The sequence below is a fragment of the Benincasa hispida genome, chromosome 11 (genome assembly GCF_009727055.1).
Source record: "Benincasa hispida cultivar B227 chromosome 11, ASM972705v1, whole genome shotgun sequence".
In the NCBI taxonomy this organism is placed as follows: domain Eukaryota; kingdom Viridiplantae; phylum Streptophyta; class Magnoliopsida; order Cucurbitales; family Cucurbitaceae; genus Benincasa; species Benincasa hispida.
Genome location: NC_052359.1, coordinates 74,813,325 through 74,827,624, shown reverse-complemented (window position 1 = coordinate 74,827,624; position 14,300 = coordinate 74,813,325).

Here is a 14,300-nt window from a genome sequence, read left to right as displayed (position 1 = left end):
CATGGCTTTAATCCATTCATCTTCGTCAACATCATCCATTGCTTTCTTAAAAGACAACGAATGCTCGACCCTATCATTCGAAATGACGTTTTGGGCTTCAGTCAAACCCATGTAGTGATCCGGTGGGTTCATAACCCTCTCACTATGTTGAGGCAGTCTCAACTCTTAAGCTAGTTGACTAGATGTTCCGACCTCAACAACTCTTGTTGAACCCTCAGCAGTGTCGATCTTTCTAGAAATCTCTCGCAAAACGAGCTTACTTCGTGGCTTATGATCCTAGATATGGACTTCTTCTATGAAGATAGCATTTGTAGAAATAAACACTTTGTTCTCACTCGGATCATTGAAGTACCCACCTCTCGTTTCCTTGGGGTAGCCTACAAAGAGGCAAACCTTCGAACGCGGTTCTAATTTCTTTGGGTTAGTCATAAGCACATGTGCCAGACAGTCACAAATCCTGAAGTGGCATAAATTACCTTCACGACCTCTCTACAACTCAAAAGGTTATTTCAAAAACACTTTTCGAGGGAACGTTGTTCAAGATATAACATGCAGTCTCCACTGCAAAACCTCAAAACGAGTATGGAAGGTGAGCATAACTCATCATAGACCGTGTCCAAAAAGGTTCTGTTTCTCCTTTTTGATACACCATTCTGCTGAAGTGTACCAGAGGCCGAGAGTTGGGACGCAATCCCATGTTCTATCATATAGTTTTGGAATTGGAGGTCCATATACTCTCCACTACTATCAGATCGTAGTGTTTTTATCTTCTTACCTAACAAGTTTTCAACTTCAACCTTATACTCCTTGAACTTGTCAAGGGCTTTAGACTTACATTACATTAGGTAAAGATACCCGAACCTTGAATAATCATCTATGAAAGAGATGAAATATTCATACCCACCTCGAGCTCTAACATTTATCGGACCACAAAGATCTGAATGTATAAACTCCAAGGCTTCCTTGGCTCTGTAACATTTTCCAGTAAAAGGTCACTTGGTCATTTTGCCTTTGAGGCATGATTCACATACTGGCAAGGAGTTTTCTTCTAAACTCTTTATTAGTCCACTTTTCACCAACTTCTCAATCCTATTGAGATTGATGTGACCTAATCTTAGATGCCAAAGATGGGCATTTTCCTTAGGAAAAACCTTCGGTCTTTTAGCTGTAGTTGCCATACTGAACATTTCAATGTTAAACAAGGCTTTTATGACTAACGGCCTTAGTACATATAAGTTACTTTCCATTGAACCATAACCAATCTCCATTCCATTCTTGAAAATAAACACTTTATTCTCAGAAAAGGAGACAGAATCAGCTTGTTCAATGAGACAAGAAACCGAGATTAAGTTCCTCTTAATATGAGGAACTATGAAAGCATTATCCAGTAACATAACATTTCTTGTCAACAAATAACTTCAGCCTGCCTACAACAATAGCTGAAACAACCTCACCAGTACCGACTCTAAGAGTAATCTCTCCCTGTGGCAACGTTTGCTAGGAACTGAGTCCTTGATAAGAGGAACTAACATGATTGGTATCACCCGAATCTAAGATCCAGGCAGAATCATCATTCTCTACCAAACACGTCTCCAAGACCAATAAATCAGATTTACTGTCTTTCCTTCTCTTTTGGAGAGTAGTAGGATCAGTGTCAGAACAATTGACACTACTGGTTTTATCATCCATCTCTTTATGCTCGACAAGTAAGAACTGACGTTCAAACAAATCTTACAACGAGTCCATGATCTCGCGTACAATGACCATGTACTCAACCCTTTTGGCCAAAACATTAGGTATGTTAGCCAAAATATGAAGTCGGGCCAATAAATTAGCCTTCATCCACACCTCATATGCATTAAAACACTTTTCGGTGCATCAAGGGTTGGGACTTGAGGACACTCCTCAACCATGACAAATTCAAAGTCATTTGCCACGAAATACATTTTACATAATTCTTTCCACTATATGTATTCGGTCATATTAAAAGCACTAAATGAAAATACTAATGAGTTGGTGAAAAGAAAAACACATTGACCTACGTTAGGTTTTAAGCAAATACCCATTGTAAAACAAACAACATCTAATAAGGTTTTCGCAAAACTAATATGAACCCCGTGTGACATCTAGTTTTGCATTGACGCTTCAAAGGTTTAGGACAAAATCTGCAGAAGAGAGGTCAATCATCTCTCCTCTGAATTGAGAAGTTCTCAACCAGTTATTAATACCAGAACAACTCTTACTCCTATAACGACTAGCCAACATTGATGCATACATTCTAACATATAGATAATAAAGATGACGCATTTCAATGTTTTTTATGCATGCATAAATATAACTCTTATATTATATGATGCATGACCATGCTGTTACGTAATTAAATCATGCTTCTCTAAATTATAACTTTTATAATAAAGAGATGATGCATGACTAATGCATAACCTAAGGTGGGATTTTTCTATATGTGCATACAATATGACATATAATAAATATACATCTCATGTAATAAACCAAAGATTAATGGATTGGCATGAACCTTTACAAAAGCAGAATGAAAAAATTCTATCTATTACATTTTTCTCACGAGCAAACTAGTTCACAGGCGAATCTGGTCTTGAACCGTCAGGCGAAGTTCCATCGTTTAATAAACGCCTCAAGTAAACGATCGCTTAGCGCACACTAGACGATAGCACAAAATGCTAAACGATAGCTTACACGACAACGAGGCTGCGAAGCCTGATCGTCTAAATGATCGCTTAAGACCTGAAAAGGTAAACGATTTACCTCGCCTTTACTCTGCGATCGTATAGTCAGTAACTAAGCGATAAGGCTTGTTGAGCTATACGATCGTCTAGTGCGCGCGTGCGTTAAACGACACCCGAGCATCCGATACTCAGCGATCGCCTACCCCATCGTCTACACGACCAAACCAACTCTTGATCGTCTTCTTCCTCGAAGAACAACAACCTCTGCTCCAAACTTCTTCATGAACGACTCAAAACTCAAACTAACTTTGAATTACAGACTCGATAACAATTAATTATGCCAAAAAACGTAGAGGCCTTTATAATTAATTGGAAATGTAAAAGAATTAATCAAACCAAGGTTTCATCTCAGAAAACTCCATTAATTCGCACATCCACAAGCAATTTAACAATTAAAACAAAGACAGACATGATGTACCCACCGACAATGTATATGCAATTCTTTGTATCAATGAAATTGGAATATCATAAACCTAGCTCTGATACCAAATGAAGGAACTCTTATACAAGAGTGCCTGTGAGCAGAAGCGGATCTTTCCGATTTCATTGTGACAGAATTTTCATACATACATTCTAACATACAAATATGCATTGAAAACACTAATTACTGGCATGCTTTAAAAGATAAATACAAAAGATCGAGAAAACATACCAGTTGAAGACAGTCTTCACAAGAACTCGGTCCAACGCGAATGAACTCTTCTCGTTCCTACTCGTCCAGCAAGCAGTCGCCTAGCAACACCACGGTCGTCTACATGATTAGCAGTGCATGAACAACAAGTAACCAGGGACAACACCACCACTCGAAGCCCTCGGTATTCTCGGAGTGAGAATCCAAAGGGTGGACTTTGATGGAATTGGTAGAGGGGAAGAGAAAAAGGGATCGTGTACTAGGAACAAGTAAGTGGGAGAAAGGAGAAGACTACTGTATAGTCGGGTGTGCTTGATCGTTTAGAGCGGGGCATCGTGTAGTAATAGCTAAGCGATCGTTTAGTTACGCTCGGCGCGCTGAGCGATCGTCTATTAAACGTAAGGGACCGTTTAAATAATCGCGGGCAATCATTTAGTTACGCGGGTGTGCAATCGTTTAGGAAGGTGGGCACTATTATATAAGCTCTCAACACTAAGCAATCAAAGACTTTTAACACCGTGAGCGAATTTTTGGATATCTTTGTGTATCTTGCAAAATGAAAACTATTTTCATTTTATTGTTCAGTTACAAGAATTGAACTGAACTTCCCACTTTCGCATGAATTCGAAGAAAAACTTGGCCAATTATCTCATAACTGCCTCATTAATTAAATAATAAATATAATCATATTATATTCTTAACCTATAGTTTAATATCATATATCAACTATAGTGTTTTCGCCTCTACTTGATATAAATCATATTTATATCCAATTTTCTCCAATATAATGTATCTCATACATTTAATCAATCATATCATATATAATTAACAAGTTCAATTATATCATATATAATCGAATTCCCTCTTATCAATTTGAACATTTCAAACTGACTTGAAAACTGATTCTCAACTTTTATCCAAGCTGCCAAGGGGACTTTATAGACCTATAGCTCGAAGCTCCAATGGTACGTGAATAGTTGACTAAACTCATTAGCCACAAGATCCACCATCTGTTAACTGGCAGACATTCCACTAAAGACCAACAACTGAACTCTTCTTACCACAGATATATTTCTGCGTCCATCGGATATAACCAATCATGAGTACGATAACCTTTCACAGATGCTCGTAAGTACAGTTGGGCCAATTTACCGTTCTGCCCATGTAGTTACATCTCACTCCTTAAGTACCACTGATCCCTCTAATGAATAATACAACATAGTCCAACTATGTGTGAACACCTCTTGGTCCATGAGAAGACGTGTGGTGCCACATCGTTCAAACCCTAGAATCAGCTCTTAAGAGAGTTATCTATCTACTTACCCTTGCTTCGGGGAATGAGTGAATTCCATCTTGTGTAGCTGAGTTTCCAGCTCCCAAATTAGATGAATCCCCAAAGTGGTAGGTTTGAGTCGGCGGCCTAGCCACTCGCACCCATGAAAATCAAAGGACCGCCCTCAATGGCAGGAGTTCCCAACTCACTCAGGATTGAGGTCATGTTACCTATGGTCATCATAGTGAAGTGAAGTCTCTGTCATGTACGGTATTATATAACAAGATGTTGAGACTTCATGGTCAGGTCTTATACAAACTTTTTGTATAAAATTCCCCCGCTTGCATGTCCCCTATACGAATGATCAGGACCAGACCATATATAACAAGTCACAACACTTGTAACTATGCCACAAAGTGGGCCGCATCCGTAACGTTACTAAGATAAGGTTTCCTCCTATATCCATATACTACAGACCATTTTTGGTTATCTCTTAAGACATGATCCACTTGTATGTCACCACATACATGCTTAAGTTACATAAAGACGGTCAGGGATTTTAGTTTATTGGTTTGTGGTAAAGCAAATAAAACATTCAGATGGGCAAAATCAAAAAGTGAAGTAAAATATCATATATTATACAACACAAGCATTCATACAAACTATTTACAAACTACAAAACACGAGACTTCAGGGCATCAACCCCAACATACTCAACCTCCTAGACTTACATTTGATCTTACCAATTTACCTTATTCTGTGGATATTAGTCTTGAAGCTGAAAGTATGATTGAAAGAATAAAAGAATTGTACAAAGAAGTTCATGACCATCTAGAGAAGACCACACAGTCTTACAAGGAAACTAAAGACAAATCAAGAAGATGAGTCAATTTTAAAGAAGGAGACCTTGTAATGATCCACCTCGTAAGACAAGGTTCCCAATTGGAACTTACGACGAGCTGAAAGATAGACAAATGAGGCCTTTTAAAGTCCTAAAAGATATAGTTTGAATGCTTATCACAATGAGCTACTGGCTGACCTTCACATCAATCCAGTATTCAATGTAGTAGATTTAAAACCTACTTTGCTCCTGATGCATTCCAGTTAGCTTCTTAATAAGCCCCAAGGTCGAGTCTGAATTTTAGGGGGGTGGAATATGGTGTATGAGAATAAATGTAAGGCAGTTGGAATAAAAGTTAGTTAGTGAATGGTTTGTTAGTTGTTATTCAACCTTACTTGTGATCAATTTTCCTATAAATAAAGCACCTCTCTCCTTCATTTATGAGAGAATTGATATTGATTCAAAATTAGAGTTTTGGTTTACACCAATAGAAATTGCATTGAATGGCTCTAAAAATTAGGTTGACCAATCCTAGTTTACATTTATCCTTTGCAATTTAATTTCTTGCATGTTTTCATTTTATCCAAAACTAAAATCTCCATTTTTACTGCTTTTCATAGTCGAATTTAGCTCAAGAGAAGATTAAATCATGGCTCTCTCTATGGATCGATCACGTATTTGCCGCTTATGCTACTTGTTAATATAAAAGTAGGTTTCAGTGATTTATAAATATTTTTGTTTTGGTTTGGAGTCGAATTAACGACATCGATTCTCGATATCGAACAAAATGACATCGTTGCTGAATAAGCCAAGCCATTTAATCTCTTTTAGTTAAATTTGACTTGTAAACTTTAAAAATCCCAAAAGAATATTTTCTTTTCTTGTGTTCACTTGTTTTATCATGGCAGATGATATAAACATTTACTATGCGCTTCGTGCGAAGTAGGCGGCTCAGCGAAAAGAACAAAAGGCAAGAGAATTTAATGAGCTTAAAAATCAAGTTTCACAATTAATCTCTCTTGTTCAAGATTTTGCTATTAGGCAATTACAGGTTTCATGTGGTCCTAAGCGTGATTATTATTCCCTTTGGGAGATGCCTAGCCAAACTCTGCTATCAATGCATATCTCTTCCTCCAATTCAGGTATTTATTTCGAAGAATTGGTTAAGGAGCTTTCTAACAAATCTTGTGAGATTGTGCAGGAACCCTTCTTTAGTCATAAGGAATCCTCGAGTTTCCAATAAGATAACTTCCATTCTGAATCCAAAGCTAGAACTAAATTTTAGAATCTAAGTGACCTCGTTGCTCAAATTAATGAATCAGTTGGGAGGCTTGAAAAGTCTTGGATGGAACCATCTTCTGATCATACCGAACTGAGAAGTGAAGTGACTAGCATCGATTGTCAAGTTGAGCAACCGATTCCTCAGAGCACCGGTCAAGGTAAGACTGTGGGTTTTATAATGCATGAACTTGCTGATAGTTCTTCTCAGTAAGTGCAAGATTCCATTGAGTCTCACCTGGAGACTCAAGCCCCCATTCTTGTTGAGGTTGGTCCTATTCCTCAGCTTACAAATTCCATGCTTACATTGGAGAATCGTTCAAAGCTTCCCATCATTCATACAACTGAGGCTGAATTTATGGGGGAATTTTACCCTTTCAGTGATGAAAAATATGTCTATTTCTCACCATGTCAAAAATAAGTCAATAAGGTTAAGTATGAGCCCGTGCTTCATTTTGAGGAGTCTCAGGTAAAAGAGTTAGAGGCTACCAAGCCTCAATCTATTTTTTATCTTGACATTGCTTATATCTTCGATTATTGCTCATCGTTTCCTTACGAGTCAGAATCAATCGAGTCAGAGTCTGTTAAGTTTTTTTTCTTTTATTTTGACTCTTTAGGGTCATTTAAGTCTTTTGATTTTTTGTTTTTATCTTTTTTGCCTAAAATTATAAATCATAAATTCGACTTGTCTGGTTCTCTTCAAAATGTGAAGAACCTTATAGCCTTATCAGGCTACATTGACTCATCCAAGAAGGGACTACAGAAATACGATAATTTTTCTGTTCTTTGATAGAGGACAGGTCATGTTGAGCAACCGATGTTAAAAATTTGCGCTTCCTGGAGGCAGCCAGGTGAAAAATTTTAATTGCTTTCTAGGAGTAGAATTTAAATTAACTTATTTTTGTGTATAGTTTTATTTTTTTTTATTTTTTTTTTCCTTTAATTTTTTTTTAGGTCTCTTCAAAGCCAAAAAAATAATAATAAAAAAAAAACTAAAAACTAAAACTAAATTGAAGAGAGTGGTAACCCAACCATCAACCTGTGCACGAGAGCGTTTTTCGATGAGGTTTTCTATTCCCTTGTACCATTTTATTTTAGAGCTTTACTTAGGATACATTGGGGACATTGTATCGATTTAAGTTGGGGTTGAGGTACTCATTAGGTAGTTTTGATCTGATTTGGAGTCCTTGAGCACCGTGCTCAGAAAATATTTCTTGATTGTCGTGTGCTTGATTGTTTGTCTGCTTTGTTGCTTAGGTTGTTACGATGAGTAGTTTATGACACACTTTTTCTGTGATTGAATTTGCATGAAAGAATGTTAAGAGAGCATGGTCATGATTTTTAGCCCAATTTTAAAAAAAATTATTCTCTCATGCATCTTTAAGTCATTGTTCTTGCAAAATTAAAGTCTTGCATGCTAAGGATTGTATCATCAGGTTTATATTTCTGTTGTCACCCCGAAAGGCCCACCTTTGACTTAAGAATAACTGATAAGCAAATAATTGGCAATGATTAGGAACTAAAGCATTAAAAGGATAACTTCCAAATTAAGTTTCCAAGTACGAAGAGTTGCAACCCGTCAAGAATCAAAGCTACCAAAAGTTATAATGAATCTGGAAATTTAGATTCATTCACATATTTAATATTAGATGTATTAATTTATAACGATGTATTTATATTTATGGAGGTTCGTGTATGTAGTTGAAGAGTTTTTGTTGAACCTAGTCAATTAGGTGAAAGGTTGTGTTCTTTCAAGTTGTCTTTTCAATTAGTATAAATACCTATGTGTTTAGAATTCATGTTTTAGAACTTTCAATCTAGTTTGATCAATTAGATTATGGAGAGTTCGAAATCTTGAAGTTAGGAACTTGTTCTCCCTTATTCTTGATCATCGATCAATCTTCCAAGCCAAATCTGTTTAGCTTTTTTGGGTTGTTATTATTTTGTTTATTGGGGGTATTCTTATTGTCGTTGTGGGGGTTCACCTAGAATAAAGGGAGGTTTTCATAAATGATTGAGGTAGTTACCTTTATCATTTGGTATAAGAGCTTTGGCTCTAAACAGATTATATCCTTACTTATTTTCTTTTCCATGTCATCTTTCTTTCTTTAATTTCATCGATTTCGATATTTCTTGTGACTCTTCATCTTCTCATTTTTCTTGCTTCATACGTTATTTGTGCTTGCTGCAAAATAAATAATAAATAAATAAATAAATAACAAAAAAAAAACAAAAAGCAAAAAAAAGTAATCTTTCATCTTCTTTTATTTCCTTGATATTATAGTTGTTGAAAAATTTAGAAAAAGAAATTGTCTTTTACGTCTTTCCATCATTTTTTTAAAATAAAAAACTTCCAAATTTTGTGACTTTTCATATTCTAGGCTATATTGGAATTTCTCGCATGATTCTCACAAGAATACTATAAGATTTGCTGAAGTTGAAATACTATAAGTCTTATGATATGTCTCATCGAAGAAGAAATTGTCATGCGACTTACGACAATGATGATAATTTTTGGAAGAATCTTAGAGAAAGTTTGGCTAAGTTGCACTAATCCATTGATTACATAGGCCAATTGAATGAAATGTTGAAGTTGCAAAAGCTAGCAAGAAAGAATCATGCCACATGAGCCATTAAAAATCAAGAAGATAGTTAATTGCCAGAAATTGATCATCCAATTCTAAATGATGGAGTTCATCCACAAGTCAAAAAGGAAGATTCCAATTGTGATGATATTGAGATGAAAGTGAGTGATGATATTGAGATGAAAGTGAGTGATCATCAAAGTTTAGGAAAGGAGCCAACATGTGAAGTAGTTATGGAAGGAGAGAGCTATCTGAAGTATGTGTTGGGATTGGGAATGAGATCATACCAAACCTTTTGGAGGAAAGTAAGGACAATATGATGAGATCATACCAAACCTTTTAGAGGAAAGTAAGGACAATATGGAGACAAAGAAAACAGAGAAAAGTGAGATATTAGTGACCAAAGAAAAAGAAGATAGTGTGATTAAAAGTGGAAATGAAGGAAAATATTCATGTGAGAAAAATCATGGGAGTAGTTTTCCAATTAACGTTCTTTCCTATTATTTTCCTTGTATTTTATATGCTACATTGAAGGCACGATGGGAGATGGTCAATTTTGAAAATTTTCATCAAAGATGATTGGGGTGGAGTGCGCTACAAAGAAATTTTACATTTGATTTTAGAGGAGACGAGACTTTCAAAATCTTTTCTAAAGTTTGAGATGATGATTACAAAGTTGTGTTACAAGGCCATTTAAGATTCGATGACGAATCTTCTCAAAGAAGGGGAGAATGATACGTAAATAATTGGCAATGATTAAGAGCTAGAGCATTAAAAAAGTTACTTCCAAATTAAGCTTCCAAGTATAAAAGTTGCAATCCTTCAAGAATCAAAGCCACCAAAAGTTGTAATGAATTTGGAAATTCAAATTCATTCACATATTTAATATTAGATGTATCAATTTATAACAATGTATTTACATGTATGTAGTTGAAGAGTTTTTGTTGAATCTAATCAATTAGGTGAAAGGCTGTATCCTTTCAGGTTATCTTTTCAATTAGTATAAATACCTATAATTTATCATTTGAACAACACTTTGAATTTGAATGAAATTTCATTAGAGTTTATTCTCTCAAGCTTTATGCTTTTTCTTTGTATTCTTGTGTTTAGAATGCATGTTTTAAACTTTCGATCTAGTTTGATCAATTAGATTGTGGAGAGTTTGAAATCTTGGAGTTAGGAACAAGTTCTCCTTTCTTCTTGATCATCGATCAATCTTCGAAGCCAAATCTATTTAGATTTCTTGGGGTTGTTATCATTTTGTTTATTAAGGGTTATTCTTATTATCGTTTGGGGGGTCACCTAAAATAAGGAGGGGGAGGGTTCTCATACGTGATTGAGGTAGTTCTCTTTATCAGTAACTCTACTTGTTTTAGAGTAAAACTAGACATAGTGGATAAAATAGGGCCTAGTGTGAATATAAAAGAGAGAAGGAGAGAAGCAAAGGCAAATTAGTTTCTTGCTAAAAAAAAAGAGGCAAAAGCTTGCTTGCCTGCAAAAAATAGTGGTGTGTATGCATGGTTAGAGATGAAAAGAGCTACCTCTGTCAGGTCTAGTTAAGGCCTTGCGGGAAAATAGTGGTTAGGTTCATAGTGGTTGAGTGTGAAAGCTAGCCTTCTAGGTAAAAGAAATACTTTTTAAGATTTGCGTGTGTGAGTTTAGGCACCATTGTCTCAGTGTTGCCTTTTGTTCATAAGTTTGGTATGTCCAAGGTTGATAATCAAGCCAGAGTAGGGGGAAAACGGATTGAGGACCTTATAAAACCTTTCCGAGTCCTACAAGCTTAACTAGTAAGACCTAGGCTCACTCATACATGAATAGATTTAGAATCATTCTTAAAAATGTGCTTCGTTGATTGATTGTAATCGAATTTCATTATTAATTGCAAGTTTCTTCCTTTTTTACTATTGAGACTAGAGTAACAACTAATCGTAATTTTAGAGCAAGCATGATATGTTTGAATAAATTTTTACCTTGTCGGAATGAGCGAGAATTAAGTTAGGAGTGTTTGATACTCTAGAAAAGAGCTATAATTCCTAGCTTAACTCAAGCTCGTTAGTAGACTTTTAATGTTAATTATCCTATTTTGTAAGTATCAAGCAACCATGAGGTAGAACCGAGCTTTGGAGCCAAACAGGGTTAAATTGAAGCAATTTAGAGGTAATTTGAGCATATGAGTTTCAAAGGAGAACAAATAACCAAACTGCCCTTGTTAGAAGTGTCGCAATACTGAAACATGCCTAATTGCAATGCTAGTCCAACGCTGAAAGGCAGTAGTTGCGGATACATGGCAGCGTTGCAATGCTACCAAGAGTATTACAACGTTACGACTTTTGATGGTAATTCACAGTGTTTGTGCACTCACCTCTTGCACAACCAAGCGTCAGCCAACATCGTGCTTCTACCCCAATGCTCGAGGCAATTCGCGTAATAGCATTGCAACACTCCAACTAATTTCTATATATAATCTCTTCAATTTTATGTCAAATTTTATGCAAAATCTGATGGAGGCCGAGGAGTGGTTGCTAGTTCTTCCCTTTCCTTTTATCTTTTTTGCATCTTTAGGTTAGATTTTTATTTTCTTTTGGATTGTAAAAAATGGATTGGATCTTCCACTTCGATTTGTTTATGGATTGCTCGAGGTAATAATTTTCTTTCTAGTTTTTAGAGTTTTGATTCTTTGCTAATTTCTTGAGAATCGTGTATTCTTGAATGAATGACATGCTTAATTTGTGTCTTATTTGAATCCGATTTAATTTCCATATGCATGATTGTGAGGTTGACTGTTCACGCATGATTGTGCATGGCTAATCGATTTTTAGTTATGTCACGTTCTTACCTGAATGTTTAGCTAAAATCAATCAAGTAGCATTAGTTAATTGTGCATTTGATGGTTATTCCTAGAATGTGCTAATTGCGAGGTTTAAAGATAAAATTGATTAATTGTATGTGGCTTTCTTGACAATTAATTGACACAATAGAATCCTTGAACATAATGCATGTGTTTTTAATTCTATATGGATATTATCGAACCCAATAGGATTTAGAAACATGTAAATTAGTTGGGATATGGTCTTTCTGACCTTAATTGATGATTAGGATGCTCCCTAGGTTCGATCTTTGCTAGTCGTCCACCTCTATAGAGGCTAGTTAGATTCTATCGAGCGAGTTGCTGTACATGCATGAATTGGTTGCATGTTTAAGTTACAGAAGTAGATGATAGAAATTACATTGATTGGCTCTAGAAACTAGATAGACCAATCTTAATTTACATTTATCCTTTGCAATTTAATTTCTTGCATATTTTCATTTTCTCCAAAACCAAAACCTCTATTTTTACTGCTTTTCATAATCGAATTTAGCTCAAAAAAAGATTAAATCATGGCTCTTTCTGTGGATCGATCTTGTACTTACCGCTTATGCTACTTGTTAGTATAAGAAGTAGGTTTCAGTGATTTATAAATATTTTGTTTTGGTTTGGAGTCGAATTAACGACATCAATTTTCGATACCGAACACAAATATATCAAATTATCAATTGTATGACACAGGTGCATGACTGATGAATTTATCAGCAACATATCAGTCAGATGCCTTATTATTAAATATACCAATTAAGTATATCAAGTTTATCAATTGTATCAAGTGTTTCAGGTATATTGATATCAGTATTTTTATTGTAAAGGTTGATCATCCTTTTTTTTTTTTGTTTTTACTCCACATATATATTCCTCAGTCATTCATGGATATATAAAAAATTATTAACAGATCAAATGGTATTAGAGATTTATTTTTCAAAATAACATATATCAGTAAACTAGATAGATAGTATATCAATGATGTTTGATATACCAAAAATTGAGCGTACCAGACAATGACATACCTCTACATTCAATATATCAATGATATCTTGTTATACTAATTTTTGCACACATATGTTTAAGGGCAATTTAGACTTTTCCCAAATTCTATTTGGGCTGGGCCAACGTTTTTGCCATACTTGTAAATGAGAACATTGAAGACGCAAAAGAATTGTAGTGTTTAAAACTAATTGGAAAAATATGGTAGTTTTAAAAATATTTATAATAATATTGTAGTTTTATATCGTTATTCTCGAGCTTGTTTTATTAATTAAAAAAATGGTCTGTAGTGAATATCGTTTTCCTAATGAATGGAGGTTTAAATTGATGGACATAACCTGTCTTACTGTGCATAAAAGTTCAATTATGGGTCTCCTGTGATTTGCTTTGTAGTTAATGAATGAAAATTAATTTAATTAAAGAGTTTAATTAATTAATCTCATATCACTAAAACTTCTATCATATGGTGAAAGTTCATGAGTTGTCTGAAAATTCTCTTTAAGGAAAGTTGTATGAAAATCCACTTTCCTCATTCTCTCCCATCTTTCAAGAGCGGTGTTAGCAATAGTATGATGCCTAACTTTCTTTTAGTCATTTGTATTTTTGTTTCAAGAAATAGAAAAAAGCAATCACGTGCTTAAATTGGAATTCAATCCCTTCATTTAGACACATTTAAGTTTGTTTATAATTTTTAATTTTTAAATGAATGGAAAACATTAAGTTATTGTATTGATACTGATATTTTAATTAACTTTGTATTTATTTTCTAATTCTATGGCAAGTAATAATTATAACAATAATAATCTATTATATCGCCACAATAATTTTGACTTTAGATATCAATTGACCTTTTATAAACGATGACATATTGACTATATGATGTCAATTTCAAGAAAAAAAAAAGCTTAATTTTACCCTTTTTTTTTGGTATTAACATAAAATTTATATGAGATGTCAGTTGTAATCCGCCATTTGAATGATAGTTAGCTTATTCTACTCGAGCATGTCCCGTGCGCCTATGAATGGGTGGAGGTGCAATAGGTATATCGTAAATATAGTGTACTTTAA